Source organism: Cryptotermes secundus, unplaced genomic scaffold (genome assembly GCF_002891405.2).
Source record: "Cryptotermes secundus unplaced genomic scaffold, Csec_1.0 scaffold4110, whole genome shotgun sequence".
Classification (NCBI taxonomy): domain Eukaryota; kingdom Metazoa; phylum Arthropoda; class Insecta; order Blattodea; family Kalotermitidae; genus Cryptotermes; species Cryptotermes secundus.
The window spans coordinates 58,283-69,093 of record NW_019733947.1 but is presented as its reverse complement, the minus strand read 5'-3'; the positions used below and the strand labels follow the sequence as shown (position 1 = coordinate 69,093).

The window sequence follows — 10,811 nt, the reverse complement described above, 5'->3', positions numbered from 1 at the left end:
AGCCGCTGTTTCCTTGAAATAGTACTTCAGTTATCCTCATGAGGCTGAGTGGACCCCGTTCCAGACCCACTACTTCTCAGAAGATCTGGTAGCGTCGGGAATCGAACCCGGACCTCTGGATCTGTAGCCAGGAATTCTTACCACAGCCCTGTTTATTGATTTTAATTAAATTTGACGAGGGAGTCTGATTACTTTAGGCAAATGTTAGGTCACTTTCTGAAATGAAGGCTGTGAGAAGAAATGGATGCATCGTTGACTCTCAATCTGTTCTGTACATTCTCTGAAAAACTGAATGTGATTTTGTAAAATTTCGTAGAGACGGCAGAGAGGAAGTCCACGTGGATGGGCTTGTGAAGAACTAAATGACATTAGGCCCACGGATATTTCTGGAATTCCATATTTATATAGCACAATGGTAAGAGCTGCGCACGCTCTTCTGCGCATGAACACTGAAGTCAGTGTACTCGTATAACCAGCAACAACGCTATTCCATTCCGAACGAGAGATAAGCATAGTTGCGTGCGCGGCATGGAAATGGCGTATATAATAATTCGATTTTGAATATAAAACTAAAATCTGTGGCCGTAAGTTCCTACTAATTCATTCAGTTGAACGCACGAGCTAATTCTGTTCTCGTATGAGAAATCAATTCACCCCCTTTCAGTTAACTTCACCGAGACGGATCGTGAAGCGGCAACGCCTCAGACTTGCATTCGTGAAGCACGGAGTTCAAATAGCCCGGTTTTTGTAGTTTTTCTCAGATGCTTCCCAAATATGGGGTCTATTTTAAAATAGGCCATGACAGGCCCTTCTCATAATCCTGCAAATTTCATTGTTCTAACTTAGTGGCGCAATATAAAACTCAGCAGCTGAAAAGCGACCTACATAACGAAATAAGTGAGCAGTTAATTTCGCACACTGTTCAAAGGAGCTATTCCGGCCTTCGGCAAAAGAAACTGGAAATTGTGAAACCACTTTAGTCACGATTATCGCCGTTGTAACGCAAAGAACTGACCCAACCTCTTCGGTTCGAAATCTTCTCCAGTGGTTCTAGGTCTGCTTCGTCTAGCAACAGCGACAAGGAGAATAACATTTCTATAGTAGTAATGGTAGTCGCCTAGGTTTGGTAACGTGTGCGCTAACAAATTTTCAAAAAAGTAAATATGCGTGCTGATAAATTTCAAAAGTACATGGAAACCTTAAAAATAGTGTTATGTAGAATACAGAGCAACTTGGCGAACGGGCGAAATTCGTGTTTACGGATGGGGGCGGGCCATACTTTTTGTAGAACTAAGCAAGTTAAATTTAATATGATTAATGAATTATATTTGGAGAAAACTGCATAATAAGGAGCTTCATAACCTGTACTCTTCAAGAATAAGTAGAAAGATCAAGTCAAGGAGGAGGTGGGCAGGGCATGTAGCACGGATGGCGGATAGGATATTGGTGGGAAAGCCAGAAGGAAATAGACCACTAGGAAGATAAGGTGTAGGTGGGTGGACAATAATGAAATGGATCTTAGAGAGATAGGATGGTATGGATTTGATTGATCTGGCTCAGGATATGGACCAGCGGAGGGCTCTTGTGAACACGGATCCTCAAGAAGGGCTCAGCTCCATGAGTAAGTAAAAGAGTAATGAATTATATGTCTTAAACCTGCGTACTTCCTATGAAATGCTTTTGGTGTGCTTAAAGTATAAAATACGTCTGTGGCTTTGAATGTCTAAGCTAATGGAAATCTATCAGCTGAAAATTATACAAGAATAAAACAATCTTTTTCTAAGATTAGGGTAAATGCACATGCAGAATAAATATTACATTACGGATATAATACCAATAATGTTGTTTGTAATACGTAGTAAAATGTCGAAAATTTGCTGAAGGTGTACAAAACCATGTAGTACATATCTGAATGAGCTTAATGAACGCGTTAACAGTGCTTGCATTAAATGAATTATGTGACATGACTGAAAATCTTCAAAAGAAAAGTCGTCCATTGCTAGGCACTCCGCTATAGCCCTACGAGTCGTAAGAGGCGACGAAAAGGGAACCCAGTGCCTTAGTGTATACTGGACCACTGTGTTCTGGGGAGGGGGGTCTCCGCCTACTGGGAATTGATTACCTAATGTCTTCGAGAAGATGGTGTAGTCAACGTATTTATTATTATATCTGGGCGGGCAATATACTGCTGCCATTGTCAGTTCTCCTGTGCTGTCTTCTATGGTGACACTGGTGGCTTGTATGTTGTTAAGACTGTATTTAGCTCGTTCATAATGTTTGATTGTTTTATAATTATTGCCGTGCCTCCGTGAGCTGTGTTATCGGGGTGAGTTGTGCTATATACATTGTATTTTGGTATCTTTATGTAGCTTCTGTCAGTGAAGTGAGTTTCTGAGATTAGGAGTATGTCTAAGTCGAAGTTTTGTATGAATGTCTGTATTTCTTGAGCACGTTGGCACAGGCCGTTGGTGTTCCATTCTGCGATTTTTAGTAGAGGAGCCGTTATTTAGTTTTATTGATGAGCGTCGACATAAGATTTATGAGGGCCCATCTGCTCCATTAGCGTCTTCATCATTTGACGGAGTTCAGCTAGATCATTAGAAGGTTGTACCATGACGCTGGGAGTGGTTCGACTTTCTTGTGTTGCGGTGGTGTTTGGTAGCCGCTGTGCTGCTTGGGAATGTGTTATTCCTGTCTGAAGTGGTCTGATTTGTATATTTCGTTCTCGTAATGTTGGGTAGAATTTTTGTTACAATTGTTTGTGTACAAAGCAGCCTCTGTAGTTGGCTGGGTGGTGATCACTGCAGTTTACGCATTTGACATTGGAATCTTTTGTTTTCCTTGGGCATTCTTCTGTTAGATGTTCCGATGCACATTTGACACATCTGGGGCTGTGCCGGCGAAAGTTTTTCGTATGCCCAAATCTTTGACAACGTTTGCACTGGGGAATTTCTCGTTTGACGTTGGGAGCTTCGAATTGTACTTTTGTGTTTAAGATTAAATCTATCTTGTATATTTCTTTGTTATTTTTATTTGATTTTAAGTCTATAAAATACAACGATACTGGTATTTTTGTGTCACGTTGTTTGATGTTCCAGATGTTTGTTACTTCATGCCCCTTTTCTTGGAGGCTTAGCTTTATTTCATTGAAGTCTGTTGTAGGGTGGATATTTTTAAGGACTACTCGGAATCCTCTTTCATTTCTGGGTTTATAGGTATGGAATTCTGTTTGCTTTCTGTTAGTGCTTTCATTATTGTTGTGTATGTGGAACTTTCTAGTGGTTGCACTTTCACTTGACTGTCGGTATGTTTTCAGTATGTACTTGTGTTGGGCAATAGCATTTAGCAACTCAACCAGTGGTTTTATGTTTTTAACGCCTGATACAAATATGGGTGGAGGCTTTGGTTCGGTGTTTGAAGATTCTCCTTCCATGATTTCTTCGTCTGTGAGAGCACTAAATCTGTTGTTTACCGTTACTGTATCTCCTAGCCAATATTCTTGCTTCTTTGATGAATCAGGTTCTTCGGGGTTCCCACTTCTTTTTCTGCTGTGAGGAATCTTTTGCCACTGATATTTTGGATTTGAGTTTGGTAGGTATGTTGGGGTTTGTGGAGTTAATGGATTTATTACAGGAACTTGAGTATTATTTTGTGGCTGGCTGCTGTATACTATCGAGGTTTGTGGGTATGCTTGTAAAGGCACTGGTTGTGAAAATGCCGAGTTCATCGGCATTTGACTATGAGGCAGCGGTGGGAAATTCGTATCTGGCTGGGCTGCTATATACGGCCCATAGTTGGGCGTATAGTCCATTGTAACGGGAATGTGAATGTAAATGTACTTACAGTTTGTTCACTATTTCAGTTGAAAAATAATGTAGAATTATTAAACTTGACCTTGGAGGTCGAGTGTATATCACTGATATAGTTACCTGGTAACTAAACTTAGCAGTGAAAGTTCACCAGCTTCCGTGTTCACGTGTGTACTCCTCGAGCGTCAGGCGCAGAATATTTGCGTTCATAAAGAGGATAACACTGTTGGAATTGAAAATGGTAAAATTGGCCATTGGTTACAACATACTTCTGTACAGTATTTGTACCCTTGTCACTTAGACTGAGAATGTTTAGATTCTGTAGTCGTCCAATTCAGGGATAGGCAACAGTGGTAACGACTTTAGGATGGAGGGAATCCCCCTTGGAACGCAGACAGTTGGCTCACCACGTCAATTTGGTCGTCCTGACAACCAGGCGACTCACCTGATTTTCTAACCAATCAATATTGTTAGCGAACAGTGATGCACGACCCATCGTCCAAGGTCATACGATAAGACACGTGGTCAAGTCACGACCCACGTTACTTCACTAACAGCTCTAGCCTGTCCTAAAATTAAGTGCGTGAGTACTACTCGCTTGTCCTTTAAGAAACTTCCGTCTGTTTGTAGTGAGTACGTAATATTTGTATCCTACTAATTGTTACGTGAACCCATGCGCCAACAGGTTTTCTGTCCTGATGGCGTGGTGTAATAGAAAAGAGAATGGTTTATGGCAAAGGATATAAATGAATTTCACCCATTGATATTCGAGTGTCTTATTACTTAAGCAACGGACATCTTTAGACTAAAACTGAAAGAGTTGATGCCCGACGATCGATGGGCAGTTTGTAACATGATGAAGTTCAAAACTCTGTATTTGTTTTCATTTATCTGTCAGTTTAGTTAAAAAGTCTAATACTTGTATCGTCAATAATGAAGTTACGGCAGATTCCTTTCAATGGCTATGAAACTCACGTTTCATTAATGATAATAATAATAACAATAACGTGTTGGGTTACTGAAGACGCCGTTCTGATTGTTAATTGGTTTATTTAACAACCTACAAGTATCGGCTACAATTAATTATAACAATGTTATGGGTTTCCACACTTTACAAACCCTACAACCAAATCTCTTCACACTATCATGTTTCACTCGTTACAACTGAAATCGGTGACTACTACAATTCAACTTTAACTCGTTCACTCCTGTTCACACACTGACTTCCAACTGCTGACTAACTGCTCAGCCGGCTTTTATTCCGTTCGCTGATGCCTGTTGTCCGTGTCAACAGCGGCGTTGCGTGCCTCGTCACAGTAGGAAGCGGTACCACGTATTACGTCACTGCGGCGAGAGACGGGGTCTTGACTGGCTTATTACCGTAGCAACCGCTGTTTACTCGCGTTGCCTAGCAACCAGCGTGTTTGGACTCGGCTCACTTCGGCTCCGCTCGGCACGTCACGGCTGGCGGGGAGGAAGGGGCGTCAACCATAGCACAACGCGTCACACTGCTCCCTTCTTAAGGCTCTTCGTCCCGAATAGCCTAACGGTGCGCCCCCGTTCCTTTTTCTTTCAAGAATGTGCTTTCTGCGTCTCCTGTTTCGGCTACTACTCGCAGCGACTATTATCCGGCCGTTGCGTCCACTCATCTCTCTTCTCCCCGTTGCTCTGCTCTCCAACCGCTACATCTTCCCCCTTTTTATGGTTGCTCGTCTCGAGCAGCTCCATAAGGCGCGAACCGGTCCAAGGGTACTACCAACAGCCTCTTCATCACAGTCAATGTTGATCTCATCTGGATTGATGACTCGAGTTGTGTCGGTTCCATCTCTATCCTGACCCTGCGTCTCTCCACGCACAAACAATATGTTGCCACCTTTAGGTTGCTACTGAGCAGGTCTCTCCAGATGTGCCATTTGTGCAGCTTTAGCTTCCAGCATTCTCATACCATCCTTAGCTCCTGGTGCAAATTCTGCGACGGTGCCTGACACATTGCTGACTGCAGACAGCATTTGCGCAGACATCATGTTCACCTGAGTGTTATATGTAGCTTGCACACTTCGTTTAATCCTCAACATCTCTCTCATTGTGTCTTCATTCCCGTGACGCACTTCGAATTCCTTCCATGTCTGCCAGAACTCTGCTGTCACCCTTGGATCACACATCTGACTACAGTAGGCATAGATGGCGCGGGCTCTGTCAATTTCACCAAGTTTGGTCTCCATCTTTGCAAATCTCAAACACATTTCCCGTGCATTTTCTTCTGTAAGAACTTCAATCGCCTTCTCATATATCTGCCGTGTCTTAGGGACTCCGTAAATTTCTGCACCTTTTTTAATGTAAATATTAAACAGCCCATACATCTCTCCTGGTAACACTGCTTCTGTTGCTCTCTCATAAACAGCCATAGCATATCTTGCCATTCCGTGTTCCTCTTTCAGTTTTGCATATAGCAAGTAAAGTGCCTTTGCAAATTTTGGTGGACAGTTCTCTAGACACTACTCAAAGAGATATCTTGCTCTTTCAAGCTTTGTTCCGCCATAACGTTTCAAGAATTTTGTCAGGTATGTGTTCCATATATCATAAACATTGGGCCATTTAAACAATGCTATTCCTTTCTCATATGCCCTAAAAGCTTCTTCAAAATATTTATGTTCTTCAAGAAAGAGACCATAATTTATAATGATCTGGGGTGTAGAAATTTTTAAGTCTATGATACGATCATATACTGCTTTACAGGACTTGAACGTGCCAACGCTTTCCTCCAAATCAGCATACATTGACCATACTTTGAGAGATTTGTACAATCTCATTTGTACCGTTTCAGTTTCATCATGATATGCCACCTTTCGTGGGGCATTACATTTGCCCTCTGCATTAATTTCACTGCTTCTTCATAATTCTCATGCCTAATCTCCATCTCAGCCCATTCGCACCAGACAGATGCCAAATCATCAACTTTGTTGTAAGAGACATGGGTGGCCTTTTCAAAAACCACACGAGCATCATCAATTTGCCTGTTCTCTTCATAAAATTTTGCAAATGCTACCCAAAGGGTGTGGAGTTTCCCAACTGCAAGCTTTGGATCTACAGTCTGAACTGCTTCTGTGTATATGTTGATAATCTCATGCGGTTTTCCTTCATACAGTTTGACCCTCCTGTGCCACTCTTGCACGTTATGTGGGTTCTGTCGTAGCATGACCGAGTTCAGAAGCAGGAGCTTTCGTTCCATCAGGTGCTCAAATCGAGCTAGTCGCAATTCCAGGTCAATCTCATCTTCTTCCGTAGGATTCAAATTTCCTGCCGCTTCCTCCATTCTCTTACTCAAACTTAATTCTTCAAACTGTGCATAAGCATCAAACACTTGAGTGAAATCTCTCACTGTGGTCACAGTTTGAATTGCTTCTTCATAAATGTCTCGGGCCTTCTCGAACAGACCACTGCGAACGTAGTAATTAATCTGCCAACGAGTTCCGTAGATGACCCACTTGATCTGTGTATCTTCTCAGTCCTCCCCGAATAATTGCATCAACATTCAGAGATCTTACTTTACCAGGATTCTTTGAAATCAGCTCACAGAGTTCATTCCACAACTGATGATTTGACTTGCCATACTTTGACACAAAATCTTCTTTGTTCACAATGTCGGCTAGTTTCATTGCTGCTTCATCCAATCGTCCTATTGATATCAAATATTCGATATAGTCTTCTGCATCTTCCGGACATAACTTAAGATACATTCTACAAACTCTAACAGCTGTTTCAGGAATGTTATGCATTTTCACAAATTTCAGATAGAGAGGCCAGACACGATAATGTTGAGTAATGGGTAGAACACGAAGCGCACGATCAAACACATGTCGTGATCTCGTTATAAGGCACTGATCTATCAAACTGACAATAGTCAAGCCAAATTCTTGGCATCTTATGCATGAAAATCAATGACCTCTCAAACGCATTATTTACATCTTCATATGAGGGATCCGTAATGCAGCGTCCCTTGATTTGTCTCCTTCGAAGCCCGAGATAACTACCACAATTTATAACTCGTGGTATCTGCTTTAGGGCTCTTTCAAAGATAACATTAACAGTGTGTTTAGGACTCCCCTTCTTGTGTTCAATGTATTTCAGCCATAGCTTAACAGAATACGGATTCCGAAGTATTTCTTCTTCATATGGCAAATCGTCGTGATTGAAACAGCGCTCAATGTCACCTTGTTCTTCGTATGAAGGCATATTGCCGAAAATGACGTTATTCAAAAATAGATTTCACACACAATTACGATACGCGTCCGGTTCTTCTTTCCGTTACACCAGTGTAACGTGTTGGGTTACTGAAGATGCCGTTCGGATTGTTAATTGGTTTATTTAACAACCTGCAAGTATCGGCTACAATTAATTATAACAAATTTACGGGTTTTCACACTTTACAAACCCTAAAACCAATCTCTTTTACAACTGAAATCGGTGACTACTACAATTCAACTCTCTTCGTTGGCTGCTACACTTTAACTCGTTCACTCCTGATCACACACTGACTTCCAGCTGCTGACTAACTGCTGGCTAACTGCTCAGCCGGCTATTATTTCGTTCGCTGTTGCCTGTTGCCCGTGACAAGAGCGGCGTTGCGTGTCTCGTCACAGTAGGAAGGGGTACCACGTATTACGTCACCGCGGGGAGAGACGGAGTGTTGACTGGCTTATTACCGTAGCAACCGCTGTTTACTCGCGTTGCCTAGCAACCAGCGTGTTTGGACTCGGCTCACTTCGGCTCCGCTCGGCACGTCACGGCTGGCGGGGAGGGAGGGGCGTCATCCATAGCGCAACGCGTCACAATATCATAAAACTTGCATTATGCGAATACACACATCTTTAAGTCCAAATTTGACTCAGCCATGTGTTCCTATCTGGCATTAATTGTTGAATAATAATAATAATAATTTAAATTAAATTAATTTTATGTTTATTTACGTGCACACTTAACAGCATAGAGGCCAACTATAAAGTTAGCACGAGTACACAGAAATGTACGAAAACAATTAAAGAGCAAAATACAAAATATGACAGTCTGTATAACAGCAATAAATTAATAACAGTTCCAAGAAATTTAATAATAATTTATGTCTTTATTTTCGCAAAAGAGTAGCATCTCGGTCTTTTAAATTCAACCTAACAATCGCAATGTCCCTTCGACAAACGAGTTGTGGAAGGCATCTGAGAAGACGGCAGAGTGGGGCAACAGAGACAGAACGGAGACTTGCATTCCAATCTGCCCTGCAACAGTGTTCTCACTTATAGGATAAACTCTGTTGGAATATTAAGTTTACTCTCACATGTACTTAAACAACTGTCGAATAATAGGCCCATATATCAAGAGAATTTATGTCAGTAGGCCTGCGATAGCTGTAGCGCTATTATCTTACTGAGCTTTCTCTGGTATGAGAACTCTAAAAAACGTGGACCGCCAGTGGACCCGTCCCGGAATTGCATGTATCTAATTCACATTACCGATACGTACTCCCTTACAGCGCTATGGATAAGACCTTTTGCATTCGTCAGATACCGGAGAAAATATTGAGCGTATTGTAAGCAAAAAAATACGCTCAATCTTCTCTTCGGTTGTTTCGTTTACTCGCAAAATATGCATTCTTACCTGAACACTATTTTATTGTTAGGCCTGTCTATCACATTTCTTTTTTTCCTGTTGCTGACTTACACGTATATATTGTTTGAATTACTCTATTCAGTATTTTGGCTTCAAGATTTTCCGAATTATTAAATCATGACTTCCATTTTCTGTCTGAAAGAGTGTAGGATTGACTTGTATAATAATTTTTTTCCTTCAACATCAAAATGTCGTATTGAAATAACCATTATTTTCTTGTTATTTCGTTTAAACAGGCCAGTTCAGCATACATGTTGTACTGGCTCATTCATGGAGACGTTATCCAGGATTGGTCCCCTTCCTGTCGACGCTAAGAGTGAACACAATCCCAGTTACATAGAGATCTTGAAAGTGAGGTGTTGCACACAATTCATCATGGTAGATGAATTCACCGCAATAATTTCAGAGTTTTCAAGTTCATAGGTTATTAATCATGGATTATTTACGAAAAGCGGTCCAACGATACCAACCTTGTCCTAAGAAAAAGTGTCTGTATTATCCGATATTAATTCTTAATACTGGTTGTTAAAGCCATAAAACAGCCGGTCACAGCAGCTGAGCGGTCTAAGGCATGAACTGTCTTCACTCTCTCGGACGCTGGGATCGTGGGTTCCAATCCCTCTGAAGGCATGGATGTTTGGTGTGTGTATGCGATTATTCTGTGTATGTGTGTTGTCCTGTGTGTAGGTAGCGGTCTTGTGACGGGCTGATCACTCTTCCAAGGAGCCCTACAGTGTGTGAAAAGTGATTACGGAACAGAATAAGAGGTCTGGGCACTGAATGGGCTGGAAGAGCCATTGAAACAAGAAAGCCATGAAACTAAATCACCGGATAATATGTCTTCAGTTATTTTCCAAACTGAACTGTCACATATGCTACGTACTTATGGCTTCCGTCTCGTTTGGATAGGCCTGTACTTGTAGTATTTCAAATATTCTTTATGAATTCGTATCTAATGGAATTCAGTGATAAATGCGTGGTGGAAATGTCTTTGTAACAACGAATTTGTGTGTGTGGAATAAATGAGCATCGAAGCTAATGACAAAATCTAATCGCATTTGGAAAACATATGGAATACATCATTCTAGCGTTGAAGATATTTGAAATCGAATACATGCAACTTGTCGCAGGTTTTACATATTTAAATGTCCAGTCAATATCAGTAATTGTTTCATGTCGGATATTGGTGAGGCATACATTTTGTGGGATGCTGTAAGTAATACTGAAGCAGCTTCTTGCCCAAAGTTAAAAATAGAGCATAATAACTTCTACTGCGTGAGATGGTGTTACGTGCCAGACACGGCTCTCACTGTGCGAGTTTCTTTCCAGTGCAGAAATAAA

General features: G+C 41.4%; 1 pseudogene; it reads right to left on the bottom strand.

Annotated features, from left to right (window-relative positions):
• Nucleotides 1–6,228: 6,228 nt before the first annotated feature.
• On the bottom strand, nucleotides 6,229–8,124 carry LOC111868382 (annotated as a pseudogene).
• Nucleotides 8,125–10,811: the final 2,687 nt, after the last annotated feature.